Below are 18,131 nucleotides of genomic sequence, written 5' to 3'. Positions count from 1 at the left end.
ACTATCTTCTTAGATATGTCAGGAGAGGTGACAACACCACAGGCAAGGCTCACAGGTCTCTGCTGGCTCATCAGCAGGAAAGCCCTGCTGCAGAGCTCTGACGGTGCCTGAAGACAAATGAGCCCTGTGTCCCAAGCGTAGCTGCTCTCACCCCTGGGATCTCACAGGTCACGTTGGTCTTAATAATTCTGCCCAGGGGATCTGTGTTTAACCATTTTTTTTGCATCAAAAGGATGTTTCCTAGCAAGGAAAATGATCCCAGCCACATTGGGAGGTGGCAGATTCACTTCATCAAAACTGGCAGGTAAAGAACAGCCATTACAAAGCCCTGTGTGAGGGCAGGGACTGGGGACGGGTGGCAGAGAGCCATCCAGAGCAGGGACAGGGGACAGGGGACAGGGGACAGGGCAGCTCTGCCCTGCCCGGGGGTCCTCCACCAGAGAACCCTCCATCACCCCACGGGCAGTGTCTTGGCTGCTTTCTGCTGCCTCAGCAGAGAAAGAAACCTTCTACCTGCACCAAAGCCCAAGGATTTAGCCCATAAATCTCAGGGCTTTGATTAATTCCTTTCCTTTTATTTCTTTTTCCTTTGCAGATGTTAACATTTTCCAAGCAGTTATATGCTACCTTGGTGAAGTGCAAAGAAAATAGAAACCATGTCTGAAATTACAAAAGGATAAAGTAGAATAGCATGCACTGGTTTAATGTGGCAATCAAGATTAGATAAGGAACATATGCCCAGTGCTGGATCTGAGAAATTAGCAGGAATGCAACAGACATTTTTAGCATGTGTTTCTGATATAAAGTCACTTTCACCCCGAGTGGAAATACGTTGTGCTCTAATACTAGTGTTTTCTTCCCTGATTCATCAGGTAAAAACATATTGGAAGAGGCAGGATAATACCATTTCACTGACGGGACAATTTTCTTCTTGCTAGAAACAGATTTATTATGTCTTTGCAGTCAAAACTGATAGCATCCAGCGTACTCCCATTTACCTCTCGCTGCCTCTGTCATCTGACATTTTTGTATAAACAGATAATGATTTAAGATTTCAGCAGGAATGAAATCATTTTTCCTGGTAGAGTTGGTAAGCTTTGAGGCTGTGCAATCTTGATTATACCAATTCAACATGAAAATACACCGTACATCTAACACTTGCTTCCCTTTTTTCCAGAATTTAACAATTGAAGATCACAGTTGCTTTCATCATCATGATAATGGTGATGCTGAAAAGATGTATTAGCCTCGCTTAAGTTATTTACTTGGGAAAGGAAGTTTTAATATGTAAGTACTATAATAAAATTTGGGAACTCAAAAATGAGGGTTTTCATGTTGCAGTCTGTTCGCTGAAATATGGCAGTTCAGAGAAAGCTGGAGTCTGAATAAGGACCTGGGAGTCCCAGACTCAATTGCACCCAAATAAGCACTTTTCACTGGGCATGTTAAGGGTTTGCCAGTCAAACTGAGAGGAGAGAGGTTCATTCCCACTCTCTGGGGGCTGTACAGAATGGATGGAGGTCTTTGGCAATATACCGTAGGAGCCTCGTGTTGTTGCTGTGGATCCAACAGCCAGGGACGGCTCCATCACCCTGACTCGGCCTCTGGAGCAGCCCCAGCCTCGCTCCGTGGGAGTCTGGCAAGACAAGATGTCTATTTTAGGGACTCGAGTTAAAACTAAAGAGGAGAGAATGCTCCTACACATACAGCAAATTCTTTCACAAAGAGTGGCTGAACAACTGGACCATTTCCGTGTATTTTCCCCTTATATATTGCCTCAGCTCTCCAAGGCAAGTCTGAGTGTGCATAAAGACATAAATTAGACATCTATCGCAGCAGCGCAGCAATGAGCTACCGCTCAGGCAACCCCACGGCACTGGTCCTAGACCACTCCTCTCTCTAAATTCCAGGTTTATGTCTGTATTATTCTTTATGCAAGAAACAAATCACTCCTGTAGCACACGGGCTGCCCTGGCGCAGTCCTTGCCCTGGGGTGTGGGATGCTCCCACATACCCAAACCCCGGGACTGGAAAACACGACTCCTTCCTTCTCCCTTCCCACTAAAGGGAATCACAACACATTTTTTATGAGGTTGTATACTCCCACACAGGGAGGGAAAACACGGTGCTGCTCCTGTGCGCGTGCATCCTGTGAAAGAAACTCTTTTGTCAAAGAAGCCCCACAAATTATAGCCTGAGGCGTAAAGAAGAGATCTAGATCCCAACTCAGATTTAGATGTGAACATGCTGTGATCAAAGATCCTGGAACTAAAGATAATTACATCCTGCTGCAACGATCATTGCTGCTTTAAAAATACACCAGGCTGGTTAGAATCTTTTCACTGAAAGTATTTCCAAAGCAAAAATGGGAGTTGGATCAAATACAATTTTATGAAAATGTCATATTTTAACTACTAAAACATATATATGAATATAAACCATATATAATAGAAAATTTTATTTTTGTATTAATTATATTTTCACTTGAAACAGAGGTAAGGCTGATATTTTGTTGCCTTTAGAAATGTCCCACCAAAAATTTCAAGTGAAAAAATAGTAAGCAGAAAACATTCAGTTAAAAAATTTTACAAGAAAAAAACCAGTCTCAAAAAAATAAAAAAGCATTACTGAAGAAAACTAAGCTTCTAAATTTATAAAAATAGGAGTAACTTTTATTTATAAATTCCCAGGTTTTAAACATACATCAGCCTAGCCTTTGACTGTGTGAGTCCGACACACCGTCACCAGAGCGATGGCAGCCCCCGTCTCGGCTGGCCCCGGCTGGTGACACACTGGTGTCCTGAGGGGCTAATGTCTCCACACGTGAGCTACGCAAATGATTGACATCATCCACAACGCACCTGTCAGAAATTAGATGGATGAAAACCAAAATCCCATATTAGTCTAAGCACAAAATTGCTGGGATAAATTTAGAAACTATTTTCGGATTTTCAGTATTCCTGCAGCATTAATCCCTCTCTCTGCTTCTCCCATTATTACCATATTAATTTAAGAGGCCTGTAGCCAGAAGAACTGTCACAAACAGAATCCACTGGTAACTAATACAAATAATTTATTTCAGTTCTGAGACTAATCAATATATGGCCTAATTTTCCAGCTGCATTTTCTTCTACGGGTAGAAAATGCACAGAATTTCAATGGCCTTTTCAGAATCCTTTTTAAAAATTGAACACTAGAGATCATATTTTCCAAACCTGCCCAGTCTGTCTCTTCTAATTAACGATGTGGTGCACTAAAATAGATTGCCGTGTATTTTGCAAAGTGTTGCTTGAGGTTTGACTTGTATGGCTGCCATTGGCTTTCACAGTTGTTGCCATGAAAACTCCAAATCATTATAAAGAAAACAGCTCTGTGGGGCAGGATAAAGGCCGTGGCGAGTTCTGGTGCCGTCGCACCCGCAGCCCCGAGCCCAGCAGCGGAATTAGCACCGGCACCTGGGAATCCATTCAGCAGAACAGAGAGCAATGAGTCATTTCACAGAAGTCACAACCCCCTCAGCTGAGACTGGCCCCTGGTCACAGTCCCTGCTGTGCCCCGTCCCTGGCCATCACCCACGGCTCTCTTGGTGGCCCCTGGGTGCAGGCCAGTGGCCCCTGGGAGCTGGCAGCTCCCATGAGAGCAACATGCCATGGCAGATCCTTTTGCTGGAGGATCCATTCCTAAAGGAGTTCTGTTTAAAACCGTCCATCTGCGAAATCTTGGCGCAGGCTCTGCTCCACAGCACAGGTACTGGCTCGCTTGTCTCTGGGTGCTGGGCTTTTGCAGGGTGTGACATTTCCACTGATGGATGATGTACCCAAATGTGGTGTCCATGTAATCAATGCACGGAGCGAGTAAGCACATTTCATTCCCAAACAACAATCATGCCTGGGAAAAGGAGAAATCAACAAACACATGAGGGAAGTGAAGGGTCAGGGGAGGGAGATCTTCTCACCAACCCTTTAACTTCTGAGAAGCTGCAAAGAGTAGTCACTGAGTCTAAAGGTCTCCATCGCCTCCTTCCTTCCTTCCTTCCCATCCATACATCTAACAACAGTGTACACAGGGACTTGTGATATTGTAAAACATTTTATGTCTTAGCGTAAGACATCATAAAAGCCACCATTTGGGCACCATTGCTGGGGAATCCTGGTGGCTGCCTTAGCTTGGGCAAAGCATCTCGTACAACCAGTGCTACTCTCTTTCCAGATCCGAAAGCCCTCAGGGCCTCAGTATGGTGAGTTATCTCTGTTTCTGAAACAATCTGCCATATTTACTTCAGAGTTGCATATCTTTCTGATAATGTTTCTTCCGGCAGAGCACGAACAGAAGCCTGGCTTTCCACAGTCCTCCTAAATTCCCAGTCGCTGCAGGTCACTTATCCTTTTCTTCCTGTTTTCCATGGCTTCTTAGGCAGGGGCAAATTCTCCCCCTTCTCTTCATCAGCGTATGATCTTCCTCTCCCTCATCCCACTGGCTGGGGCAGGAGCAGAGTGGGGACCACTGCGTGTGGCACGGGAGCAGCCCCAGGAACCTCCCTCCAGCCATCGGGTGGTCCAGGATCCATGATTTGAGAAACACGGACAGGGAGAAACAGGCTTTCTCTGTTCTAGTCCAACACCATTTGGTGTTTTCTCTTACAGGCTGTTCTCTCCACCTCACTGCACAGAGAAAACACCCCAGAGTATCCTGTTCAGAGCCACTTCCTTACCCTACATCCCAGTGGATGCAGCTTCTGAAAGGAAGCAGAGTCGGCAAGGATGGAGTGCTTTTGGGAATCATTCCCAGCATATGGAGACTGCATTCTGCAGCAAGACAGGGCAGTTCCCTCAGCAAGTGGAAAATGGGCTTCAGCTCCCTGTGGTCTCCCTGTGGTTTGCTTCCCTTGCGATATTATTTTTGAACAGCAGGCAGGAGCTCTGTGTTTCTTGTTCTGTTTAGTAAATCCAATAACCAAACCTGGCCCACTTCTGGGTGGTCCTCATGAAATACCAGAAAACCACGCCAAGGCCATGTGATATAATAATCATAAGAAATACAGGGATTGCTTTGACAGATACCTCAAAATCAGTTTTTCAAGACATGGGATGTTTCAACCAACGTATCCATTCCATTTGGGTGGTTTTTTCCCCTATTCCTTTTACTTATTCAGTGCCTTTGTTCTTCATCCTGGTAAGCCAAAATTACCAGCCTGGAAAAGGAAGGTCACTGATGCATGATGCTTGACTTGGTCTTGGGCTGGGAGAGACGTTACTTTACACAAAATGCCTTCCAGGTTAAAGAATTCCGATGTGAATTGCTAGGCAGAGTGACTGCTTTCATGACCAAGAATAAGAAAGAGAGATGCGAGAAGCCAGGCGTTAAAGCTCAAACGTAAGCACAGTTTCCTTTTATTTTCCTGCACAATTTTTGGGTACAGTTCATGCCCAAGGACTGCTCTGGGAGCGCAGGGCCAGCCCGGCCCCACTCTGGCCCTGGCTCCACTCCGGCCCCGTCCCTGCTTCGTCCCCATCCCTGCTTCGTCCCCATCCCTCCTCCATCCCCATCCCTGCTCCATCCCCATCCCTGCTCCATCCCCATCCCTGCTCTGTCCCCATCCCCGCTCCATCCCTGTCCCTGCCCTTCCTGCCCCTGGAACCATTGGTGAGATGTGCCAGCCCTGGGTGGGGATGGAGGGTGAGGTGGGCTGGGGGGATGGAAATGTCCCCTCTGTACCTCAGCAGATCTCTTTGCTATGTTACTTTCTCACAGAGCTGCCTCTGCTCTCCCAGCACGTAAATAATGTAAAAAAGACTGTTCATTTTGTATTCAATTACTGGGGGAAAATGGCTTTGTGGTTAACGGACCAGGTGGGGACTCAGGAGACAGTAGTTCAGTTCCCAGTGCTCCCACAGGCTTCCTGAGCAGCCTTCACTTCCCACAGCCTCGTCGTGTCCCCCGCGCCGCGAGGAGAGCGACAGAGCGAGCGGGGTTTCAGACAGCGAGCCCAGGGTGCCAAACCCACCAGTGCCCAGACTGGCACCAGTGACACCAGTACCCTGCTGCCACACACAGCTTCCTGCAATGGGGGTCTCAGGTTCCATCTCGCCTTCTCTCCAGCAGGAAAACTCCAGAACAGCATTTCTGACTATGGTGATTTAGTGTCTGCTCCCTTGCACGGCATCGGACTGAGCTGGCCGGGGCGCGGGGCAGCTGAGGACGAGCTGCGACGAAGGGGGCATCACCATGAAGAAGAGAAAGGTTTGTATAACTGCACAGGCAAAAGGTCAAATCCTTTATTAAAATAATCTGTAAACAATTAAAGCAGCCACGAATATGGGAGGTATAAGTGTGGCCATTAATATTTAGGGGAGCAGAGGAAGGAAGACAGAGAGATGAAAGCTGAACACCTTTTTGAACCTCAGCCAAAGCTTTATCAACCATATAACTAAGAGAACATATCCTGCTCAGCGAGACACGTATTCACCCTGTTTCATTACATTCTGTTCTGTCCTCAGTCATGATGGATCCTGCTGAGACTCGTGTTTAACAGCTCCTTCCTGCAGTGGCTCGAGCAACAACAAGAAAAAAAATATTGTGAAAGTCACACCCCATTGAAATTGCATCCTAAAGGGACCTGGCGAGTGCAGTAATTACCAGAGTGACTGTGAGCACCGGGGCCACACTTGGCTCAGAGACCGCTGTACAAGTTGAAATTAAAAAGGACTTTAAACAGATGCAAGAAAAGTGGAAATTAGGGACCAAAGTGTAGGCACAAGAGCGATTCATCATTCCTGATAAGAAGCCATTAGGCTGGATTTTGATGGGAGCAGAACCCGGGGAAGCTGCCCTTTCTAAGCTTACAAATGCAGAGTAATCCCCAACTGTTTTCAGATAATGGAAAACTGCATTAACCTCGTAGTGCTTCCCTGGTGACTCTGTCACATTCTCCCTCTTACAAGCCTCTCTGCTACTTTTTTTGCACCCTCTGATTTCTCCATGTTCTTATTTTCACCCTCTGGGGCCAATGCAGATGCCTTGGTACAGGAGATCAGAATCCAGCCCCTTCTTATTTCAGCCAGAACTAGATTTCTGGCTTGTTTTAGCCATCAGGCTAGCCTTGACATGCTTTGACTCGCCTGGACCAAAAATGTAAACAGCAGCCCTAAGTACAACAATTAACATTGTGTGTCTGCAGATGTTTGTTTCCCTTGAAGGCGCTTGGAATTTGAGTGGGGAAAGGCCGGGTAGGCGGCGAGCGGGGGCTAATGCAGTCTGGGGCAAACTTCCCAACTGCAGTTTTATAAACAGCTGGGGCTGCTCCCCGTTCCACGGTGATGTCACCCCCAGGCCCACGGCGGCCGCGGCGCTGCCATCCATCATCCCTGGCGGCTGCTCCCTCCCAGCACGGGCACGAGGTGCACGAAGGTGGCTGGGGCCTTGGAGCGCTTCAGCGTCACGTGAAGGGAAGCCAATGAGCTCTGGATTCCCGGGATTTTTCATACAAATTATCTCACCCAAGTCTGCAGATAATGCCGTCTAACAGTTGTAGGTTATAATTTCCAAACAGCAAGATAACCTTCATCATCAAGCAAAGGCAAAAATGCCATTAGCAGATAGAGAGGTGATTTAACTCAACCTAGCCATTTGCTCACAAGTCTGAATTTATGTCATCAGCTGTGATGAAATGGGTGTTTTCTTAGATAGATATGGGTGACTAACACAGCACAGAACTCGGCAATCTTCAAAGGACCCTGAGTTTTAAATTCTCTGGCTGAAGTTAAACATTTGTCTTTCTTATCACTTTCACTCAAAGGATGTGTTTTTGCAATATTACATCAGTTTCATTTGCCAACAGAAAAGGCCAAAAGGTGACGTCCAAGAGATGAATGCTGCCTTCACTTATACCACAGTAACCCATCAGCTGCACTGGAGTTACTCTGGGTTTCCAGCGAAGGACTTGACAGCAGGACCATAACACCCTGATGGAACATTGCTGATACCACGCTGCCAGAGCTCCGTAAATCCAGCACTTTCCAGCTGAGACATTTCAGCTCATGAGAGCTCAAAGCTGAGGTGATCAAACAATGGTGGGACATTTGCCTTCCTTCCCCGTCCGAAAGGTGTGTTAAGTTACGGGAATACTAAATACAGAGTTATGCTGTGACTAAACCTATTTTGTCTCAATTATACCCCTTTGCAGCACGAGAGCTGGAGGCCTTGGGAACAGGACGTATTCTTTAACAGGTCACCCACATTTTCTCATTCTCTGCTCGAATGGCAGCACCTTGGATGCTCTCGTGTCCTCCTTTAAACTGTCTCTGAGACAATCCTGTATGATTACTTGCGGTGCTGCTCTCATCCCTCAACAGCCCATGGAAATCAAAGCAAATGTCATTTGTGTTGGAAGCAGATGCCCCATGAAAAAGCCTCTGTCTGTTTAGCAGCGTGGCAGATTTCATGCCTCCTGCAGCCTGGAGGTTTTAAGTTTACTGGGGTCACACAGTCAGAAATTGGCCGATTGGATACTCATTGAGGAACCTCTGCATAACCTGATTCCACAGGACAGAGCAGGACCTCCAGCACCAGGTAGAACATTAGAGCACCTCTCATTATTCAAACATGGTGAAGTGCTTCCCCTGCAGTACACTTGTTATTAAACACAGCAAATGCTGCTACATCAGTTTTACTTTCCTGGAGCCTCCCGCGGGGCTCACAGCAAGAGCAAATGAAGTGAGTGAAGAATGATGGTGGGCACTGGGCTCCTTCAGGCACAGGAAAGGCTGAAGGTGACTGACTGTTTTATGCAATACAAAATACAAACCCTGAGCTGGTCGTTTGCCACTTTTCTACCAAGACAAACAGGACATACCCCTGCTCTGTGCATGCAGCTTTGCACAATTCCATGAACTCTGCAGGTGACAGCCTGGGCGAGGGAACAGAGCCAGCTCTGCACACACGCTGATTGGGTTTCAATACATAATTGTGACAGATGTGGATATTTTTCAAAGCTATCTGTGTACTGGAGCATTTTAAATGTTTCTTACCTGAGGCTACCTGCCAATAACTACTACTATTCTTTGCAGCTGCAAACACCTTCAAAATGAAGGCAAAGTTCCAACTGAGCCTGATGTTAAAGCTCCAACTCCAGCTTTAAGGTATGTGAAGAATTCAATCAACCTTCTCGTGCATCTTCTTGAACAAGGATGAGTTAGTTTTGTGCCTGTAGTTTCTTCACAGTTGTGTCAAGCTTTTTGCTATACCCGGCCAAAGACTCGGCTAACCCCAGGTGCTTCACTAGGGTAGTGAGGTTGGATCACCGTCTCCACAGTGACATTAAAGAGAGCAACACTCCTTGCAGCACAAGCAGCCTCCTTCATGGTTTGAGACAGATGGGCCGGCTGGGGACAGCAGGCAAGGATGACCAGAAAGTTTCTGCACAGACAAAGCTAAGGAGAAGCACCCCAGCAGAGCCATCACCAACACTTACCAAGTGCATCAACTGAAAAAATAAAAGTAGCTGCAATTCCAGTCTCTGCAAAGACAGCTTGAATACCTCACTCTTTTGCTTCTGGCACCAGCTGCTATCACCCCCCGGTTAGGGCAGCCCCACGTTGGCAGGGGCAGAGGAGCGTGGCTGTGACGCCGACTGACACACACCGGGAGAGGCTGCGGGGCAGTATCAGCCCTACACACTAACCATAGACCTGCTGAAACATTATCATACATGAAGGACTAATTAGGTGTGCTGGGCCATTAGCCATCTCTGAACATTGACTGATGGAAAACATAATTAATGGCAGCTTTCATAAACAGACTCCAGAATGGAGAATTAAATTAAAAGGAAAACAGCTGTTGCTAATGGAAATAGGGACCATTTCTTGATTAAAATATCTGCCTGTTTTTCTGTGGGAGTCTTTCCAGAATGATGGGATGGAAGAGTGTAAGGAGATCTGGGAGCAGAGAATCTGCAAAGCTTCCGGCTGAAGAAAACACGACTCCTCTGGCTGTTGAGCCACAGTGTTTTCCTTTCACAGATTGGAGCTGGGGAAAGAGCTAGACAATTGCCTTGTCCATCTCGCCGCCAGTCTGAATGGCTTTATAAACCTTGGAGATCAACCCTGACATGAAAGAATTCAGTTCAGCTTTAACATAAGGTAATATTTCATATTACGTGAACCCACAGATACAGGAGGGCCTAGATTTCAGAAGCTGCTCACTAAGGCCCCGTGTACTAGCACAGAGCTCTGAACCCGGACCACAACGTCTCTGCAAATCTCACTTAAGCACATATATTGATTCTGACACTGAACTGCAGCAATGAATGCACAGCTGAGAGCATCTATCAGAGGGAGATTTCCACTCAGAGAGAGTCACTACGGACTCAATAAAAGTTTGCTGACGTAAATGAAAAGGTCTGAAGGACAAAAAATGTCAGAAACAAGATTTTTTTTCAGGTCATCCTTCATGCTGTGATGACTCTGATCCTCTTTGACAAGGAGTCCTGCAGGAGGGACCTACAGTACAGAAGAGTTAACATCCAGATTTTCATAGCCACCGAGCAACAGCTTCATCTGCCTCCTACCATCTGCTGTGAGACAGAAGTCACACACATGCAGGGTGGGAGTCTTCTTTCAGAGCCCCTGAAGTCATTTAGCCTTACATTTACTTCATTTAGCATAAAAATTTTCAATGTGCTCCAAGTGCCTTTGGGGCCTGTGTGTCAGTAGATGTGGCCTTCTCACCATTTTACCCTGTGTGTTTCAGCGTCTCCTCTCCAAGGCTCACAGAGGCTTTAGTCTGTCCTCATATAAAGTCCTGAATCTGGATTTGATTCTCTGGGAGGGCCCCGAGCACTGCGAGTTACAGATCAATAGGGGTACGTAACCACTGAGCAGCTCTTTGTGGATCCGCTCCCCATCCTGTACCCGGGGCAGGAGACCCCCGTTCTGCACCGACTCCACCGGCCCTGCTCTGGCCTGCTCCAGGGAGCAGATCTGTCCCATCTCTGGTGCCTGAGAGCTGGACCTGGGGCTCATGTCATCTCTGATACGACACTGCCAAAAGCAGCCCAGCGTTCCCTGCCCCCGGAGCTCCAGCGGGGACAGAGCTGGGGGCTGTGCTCAGCCCGGGCAGGACCCAGCCGTCCCGGCGGGCACTTGCCAACCTGACACCTCTGAGTTCATGAACTGCAGATGGTGCTGGCCCACATGGTTCATTTCCCCATTTCCCTTGACATCCCCCAGCAAAGCAAGTCAAGCGTGCCTCACCACAGCGCCTGGGAGACCACGAGCAGGAAGGGATCAAATTTTCCAGTTTTGCCTCAAGCATGTCACCACATCAGCAGACAACTCCTTCGCCTAATGCCAGTGTATGTGTGTCACCTCATATTTCACACGACACAACACAGGCCAGTGATGCAAGTCCCTTCTCTTGCTGGCCGACTGGTATTTATGGAGATAGCAATTACCAGGAAGCTGGGATTTAGGGCACGCAAGGGCTGGTGGTGGCACAGAGCCCTTGCTACTGGTGGGTGGGATTCCTTTACCTCCCCCTGAACTCCTGCCAGGCCACTCAGCACATCTCCAGCCACAAGAAGTTTGCAGCTGCTTTGGTTTGAAGCACCAGAGGAGGGGGAGAAGTGGGGGAGGCTCTATCAGCTCTTCCTGGGTAATGCGGTTCAGCTCCTCACACCTCATCTTTGGTCAGGAAACCAAGATGGGGACAGGCAAAGCTGCTGAGCCCACTTAGACTGAATACCTCAAGAAAACATGCGGAGCCAAATTATGTCCCATTAACTTCTCCCAGCCCACCAACTCCCACAGCTCTGCTGCAGGGAAAGCAGGTCAGCATTTGGACCATTACCCGGGCTCCTGAACCTCCTGGTCTCCAACTTGTTCTCGCTGAGAACACTGGCAACACCACTGCTGTTTGCAGGGACACTGGAGCACCAGGGATAACCCAGATTCTGGCACCCTAAATCCCACTGAGGTCCTTGTGCTCCGTGTTTCCTGCTGGCAGAGTGCTTCTGGTGTCCTCTTTTACAGATTTTCAAGGGACACAGAGAACAGAAGTCAGGCGGACATTCCCATACAAGGAAAATGGGGTGGCTGTGTCCGGATAAGCAGCCGGCCTGGGCTGGCACAGGCTGGATCCATCCCTCCTTCAGGTACAACAATTTGGACATGGGGCTCTGTTTTTCCTGCGACTCCAGGACTCCAAGGACACTGAGCCCTCTGTGGTCCATGGTGCATGTACCCCAAGCATGGGCAGATGTCACCACTGTGGCCAAGCACAGCCAAAGGGCACTGGACTCTCGTTCCCAGGAGGGACACAGCAAGGACAGCAGAGCAGAGAGACGGGGCCGCATGCCCTGGAGGCCACAGAGCCTCCAGACCAGCCTACACATGGCAGCATGGAGGTGGGAGATCAAAATACCCCCCCTACCCATTCCGACCAGTGCTCCATTGTTCAGTGCTCTGATCCCCCTCAGCCATGGGGTGAGTGGGAGCTCAGGGCAGGGAGGCTGAAGGGGATATTCTCCACTGCTGCAGAGCAGCCAGAGCCCACGGAGCTGAAAGGTCCTGGGCTAAAGCAGCCCTGGGGACACTGGGGAAGATCAACCAGAGGAGCTGGGGCTGCGTGAGTCATCCACAGTCAGACACACAGTCTTCAGAGGGATCAAATGAGGACAGCTCAGAGAAAAACTGATTGTCTAATCACTCTCCCTTGCCTTCATTTCTTCATGTATAAACCGGGGACAATAAGCCTGCTCACGCGAGGTCTGGCTCTGTGGAGTGGAAGTTCACAGAGAGTGGTGAAAGTGTTTCTAGAGACACTGTGATTCTTTTCTCTGAGTGGCAGGAAGAAAAGAGGAAAGGAGAGCAGTTCCTTTCTTGGAGCTGGTGTACCTTGCAATCCCTTTGTTTTGATTTCAGACGTGTGGTTTGCTCCTTTTTTTTTTTTTTTTTTTTTAAACTGTGATGCTATTTAAGGCCGAAAGGGGATTTCATCATCTCCCCATGGCCATTCTCAGCTGCAGCTCTGACCCCCCCTCCCCGCCTTGCTCCACTTGGTCTAATAAACTTTTTTTTTCGCTTGGTCTAGTTTCCTTCCTTGCGCTCTTACATCATCTTTGTACTTATCTCAGATTCTAACATTTCCCATTTCTAAGCACCTCTGAGAATAGCAATAAACACCATGTACGGCAGTATCTTGGCATAATACGTCAGCTGCAACCAGCAGTCCTGAGTGACAGAAAACCAGTCTGGAAATCTACGGTTCCTTCTTTAGAGGATACCCACTTGCTGGCCACTTGGCAATGACTCATTAAAAAATCAGTATTTACAGTCCCTGATTCTACAGGAAAATCCAGGCCAAAAAAGTGAAGATTTGTAAGTAGGAACCTGTTCTCATGTGCCCTCTGCTGCTCCCAACTGGCATTGAAATTAGCAGGGTCATTCCTTCTTTCCCTCTTCGATCAGTTATTTTTTTTTTTTTTTTTTTTTTTAAACTGTGATGCTATTTAAGGCCGAAAGGGGATTTCATCATCTCCCCATGGCCATTCTCAGCTGCAGCTCTGACCCCCCCTCCCCGCCTTGCTCCACTTGGTCTAATAAACTTTTTTTTTCGCTTGGTCTAGTTTCCTTCCTTGCGCTCTTACATCATCTTTGTACTTATCTCAGATTCTAACATTTCCCATTTCTAAGCACCTCTGAGAATAGCAATAAACACCATGTACGGCAGTATCTTGGCATAATACGTCAGCTGCAACCAGCAGTCCTGAGTGACAGAAAACCAGTCTGGAAATCTACGGTTCCTTCTTTAGAGGATACCCACTTGCTGGCCACTTGGCAATGACTCATTAAAAAATCAGTATTTACAGTCCCTGATTCTACAGGAAAATCCAGGCCAAAAAAGTGAAGATTTGTAAGTAGGAACCTGTTCTCATGTGCCCTCTGCTGCTCCCAACTGGCATTGAAATTAGCAGGGTCATTCCTTCTTTCCCTCTTCGATCAGGATGATTTATGGCTAAATGCTATTCATTACAAAGCAGAGTCAGACTACTTCTATGCAAGATAATACTCGTTATGCAGAATTTCTGACTAGATTTTTTTTTCACTATTTCATTGGTTATTTTTACATTGTAATGTGCAAAAACCTATTCATATCTTTATTAGCCTGACTTGTTTCCTACATTTATGAAAAAGATCTTTCTTTGATAACAGTTGTTATTGCTGGATTGAATGTCAGACTGTGATCTACTGTAATACATCTTTCTGAATTGCCTTCTCTAATTTTATTAGTTGAAAAAAAACACCACCTAATTTAAGGAGATAAAACCTTCCTGAAGTGAAACATTGCCACTAATTAGGGTAACAAGAACACAGGTATGAGCTGCTGGGGATACTGGAGTCTAGGCTTCTTCTTCTAACACAAGCACAGGCATCTTTTTCTGGAACAGTCTTCATTCTCTTTCTGAAATTCTGCTGCTTTTGGGGAAACTATTGACATTAATCTCCTTATCCACGATTCCCTTGGGAAAATGCTGACCAGGACTCAGCAGCTCCAGACTCAGGTCCTGGGTTTGCTATAAATACCCTCTGCGACCTTGAGCGAGCCACTGTAGGTCTGTGACTTGGTTTTTCCATCTGTAAAATGGCAGCAATGATGAATCCTGTGTTTTATTGCCAGCTCTTACATTATGCATATCTGCAGGGGAACTGCTTACTGCATCTCTTCATGGCTCGGTTCCTCATCTCTAAAAGAGGAATAACAATACTTCCCTTGTCTGCTTATTTTGATTGCAATCTCTTCGCTTATGCATGTACTTGGAGTGCCACAGTGTGCAAGCAGCCCATTTCCCCCCTCTCCTGCCCCAGACACAGCACCATTCAACCCCCAGAGCTGGGTTTGCTGCCTGGCCTCGAGGAACCCGCCCTCAGCACTCCCGCATGCCGGCCATAGTGGCTTGGCCTCTCTGGAAAGTTGCTAGATTAGTAGTTAAACTGATGGACTTGCTCTGCAGCACCTGAGAAGCACCCTCAGAGCATGCTGTGCTGGTGGAATGGCAGGGTACCATCATTGCTATGGTCAGCAGCAGAGAGCTGGGGGACAAACCTCTCGAACTCACACTGCGCTTCCGTGGATAACACTTAATCACTGCTGCACCTCCAGTCCACAGCTTTTGCTCAGCTGAAACATACATCCATGATAGCCAGGTATCCCACCTTGACCCAAAATCTTTGAATATACATCTTACAAGAAAGAGACCAGCAACAAATTTTTACATTTGTTACATCAACTTAAATAGAGAACACCTTCACATGACTACTGGGGAGGTAATTAGGATAAGCAGAGATATAAATGCCTACAATGAGCAATCTTTTATCATTGCTGCAGAGGTGACCTAACACCATGGTGACATGGAAGATATAATATAGTGCCTAGCTGAGGAAAGGAATTTTGCACAATATTAGATGACAAAGTTGTTCCATTGTTTAAGTACCAGAGGCATTATTAGCCTGTCACAAGAATGGGATAGGAGCTCATGGACTCTAACTCTCACATCTGCCTTTGAACAAGGTTGCCTGTCTAATTATGTATGTGAGGTATGTCTGCTTGTAAATACTGAATTTTTGCAGCTGAATTTTGATTTAAAACTTTCTTCCACCCCTCCAAGCAGACATAGTAGCCTTCACTGCCAACCCCGCTTGAAGCAAGACTCGATTCCACCTGGATGGACCGCATCTCGGCAGCAGGGAGGAGCAGAGGCACATCTGCAGGATCCAGTCTACTATTTCCCAGTGTGCAGAAGAGCAGCCGAACTCAAGGCAACATTGAGTGTGGAGCAAAAGAGGACAGAGCCCACTTAGAGATGTGTATTTCTTTCTCTTTATAATTTAAACATCCATTTCTTTGGGTCTCTACATGACCAACTTATTACTCTTTTTCAGATGTTCTTCTCTAATTCATTTGATTCTACAATCTGCAGTTAAAATTCTGGTAAAGTTAGATCAATATGAAAAGACAGTCTGTTCAACTGCAGTTTTCCAGGAAGAGAACATAATGTCAAAAGTTTGAACCCAGAGAAAATAACATTTCTCCTCTGTTTGTATTTCCAATGGGTGCACTTAGATTATAGCTCATCAAAATAAAGAAATTATGGGCAACTATGTCTAATTTCTTTGTAGCAAAGTTGTAATACCAAGAGCTGGTTAAGAAATCGAAGAACCAGATTTTAAAAGCAGCGGAGGCGACTCTTCACCGTCTCTCCCTGCCTTGCAGCACCACCTGCAGAGGGGCTGTCAGAAGCACATCGCTGCCAGAGCTTGGAAACTCCCAGTTCACTGCCCAAACAGGTCCTGCTGCAGTGATGAACACGCTCTGGAAACCAGGAGTCTGACAGCCCTGAGGCCTGAAAATCTTCTGCTCCAGGATAAAGGCAAGAATGTGATCTATTTTCCCAGGAGCCTCTCAATTCCCAGGCAGGAAACGCACCTCAAGCAATGGCAGAGCCAACCCCGCCGCTTTGCCGATTCCTGCTTTAGAAACTTTCCCACAGAAGAACTTTTCTGGCAGCCAGTGTCCCAGCTGCAAAAGGATAGTGGGATTTTCCAGGGCAAAATGCACTTAATGGCCCATTAATCCTGCCTTTGGCACAAGGCAATTGCAGGCTTCAAAAGACTGCAATATTTCACCTCCTCCGTGTATCTACTCAATTACACAAGATAAAATGTCGTGGGGGTTAACCTTCATTTGATCACCCAAGTGTAAGGTCTGTTTGCCCTTTACTCAGCCTGGGTAGCCAAACAGCAGTGAGACAGGGACTGGACTGAGAGAAGGGAGATTGTGAGCACAGTTTAAAAGCTGCGGTTTGAAATATGGCTCTGATTATCTTTCCATTAAAAAAAAAAAAAAAAAAAAAAAAAAAAAAAAGAAAAAAGAAAAAAAAAAGCATAGCTATTTGCCTCAAAATAGAATGTTCTTCTGAAATATGGAGCATTTCTGTCTTCTTCCAGAAGCCTGATCCAAATGCCACAGTAGTAGCTGGGAAGCTCCCATCCTCTGGGATCAGGTCCTGGCTGTGGGAGGCGGTGGGCGCAGGAATGTGCGAGGGCAGGCAGTGCTTACAGCGCTCACCAGCAACAGGAGGAAAGGACAGGCGTTAAAAAAGCGGAAAAGGGGGCAAAGGAAGACCCAGGCTCCAAACCTACAGCAGTGAGCTTTAGCACCAAGAACCAACAGCCCAAAATATTAAAAGTATACGCTTAGAAAGATATATTTAGTGATACAAGCTGTCTTCAGAGGGGGAAATATGATCCTTTTTATGAAGGGATTGAGTGCTACCTTATAATGTGTTTGTTTGCCCTTGCCCTCTCTGTAGGAGAGACATACCAGGACCTCGTTTCTCTGATGGTGAAATGCTTTCTTCTAATTACCAGCCTACTTTTATTCATTACCAGACAGAACAGATCTGCCAGTTTTTCTCTGGTTGGAAAACTAGTTCCCTTATGCAGTCATCAGGTTAGATACCTTCAGTAAAAGCATCTTGTGTTTTAGCCCATTGCTATCTGCCATCATCTTTGGTATTCTTCCTTCCTGCTAAATTTATACAAAAGTCTTGTATTTTATTTAGATCAGACTTCAATAATTTTTCTTTTTTTTAAATTCTGGAACTTTTTTCCTGCTCCCAAGTTGCGTTGTGTTGCTGCTGCAGTGATGCTATTACACAGACAGATATAATTGTGACAGGCCAGTGCTGCCAGACGTCTGGGTCAGAAATTGCCATTGAGTTATGATCCTTACATTTTGTTCCACTTGGATGAGATAATTTCTATCTGTATGCATCAATTTCCTTTATGCACATTTCCACTATGTATTATGCATTCATTTGTGTCCTGCCTCTCCCCCTTTCATCACCTCTACCTCTTCTCTCCTTCGTCTCTTGGTATACATGCCTAAAGAACATTTTGCTATTTGTTTTAATTTCCTTTGCGAGGTCTAACTCGGCTGTACTTCTGGCACATTTCCCTTTATGCCTACACTTCCTAACTTCTGAGATGTAGTTTTCTTTGATTAATCCTTTTTTCCATTCCTTCTACTCCCTTTGCTTATTCCTATTATCCCCTTTGAACTGGCTATTCACCAGG

The sequence above is a fragment of the Calidris pugnax genome, unplaced genomic scaffold, assembly GCF_001431845.1.
Source record: "Calidris pugnax isolate Ruff unplaced genomic scaffold, ASM143184v1 scaffold50, whole genome shotgun sequence".
Lineage (NCBI taxonomy): Eukaryota > Metazoa > Chordata > Aves > Charadriiformes > Scolopacidae > Calidris > Calidris pugnax.
Note: the sequence above shows the minus strand (reverse complement) of the source record.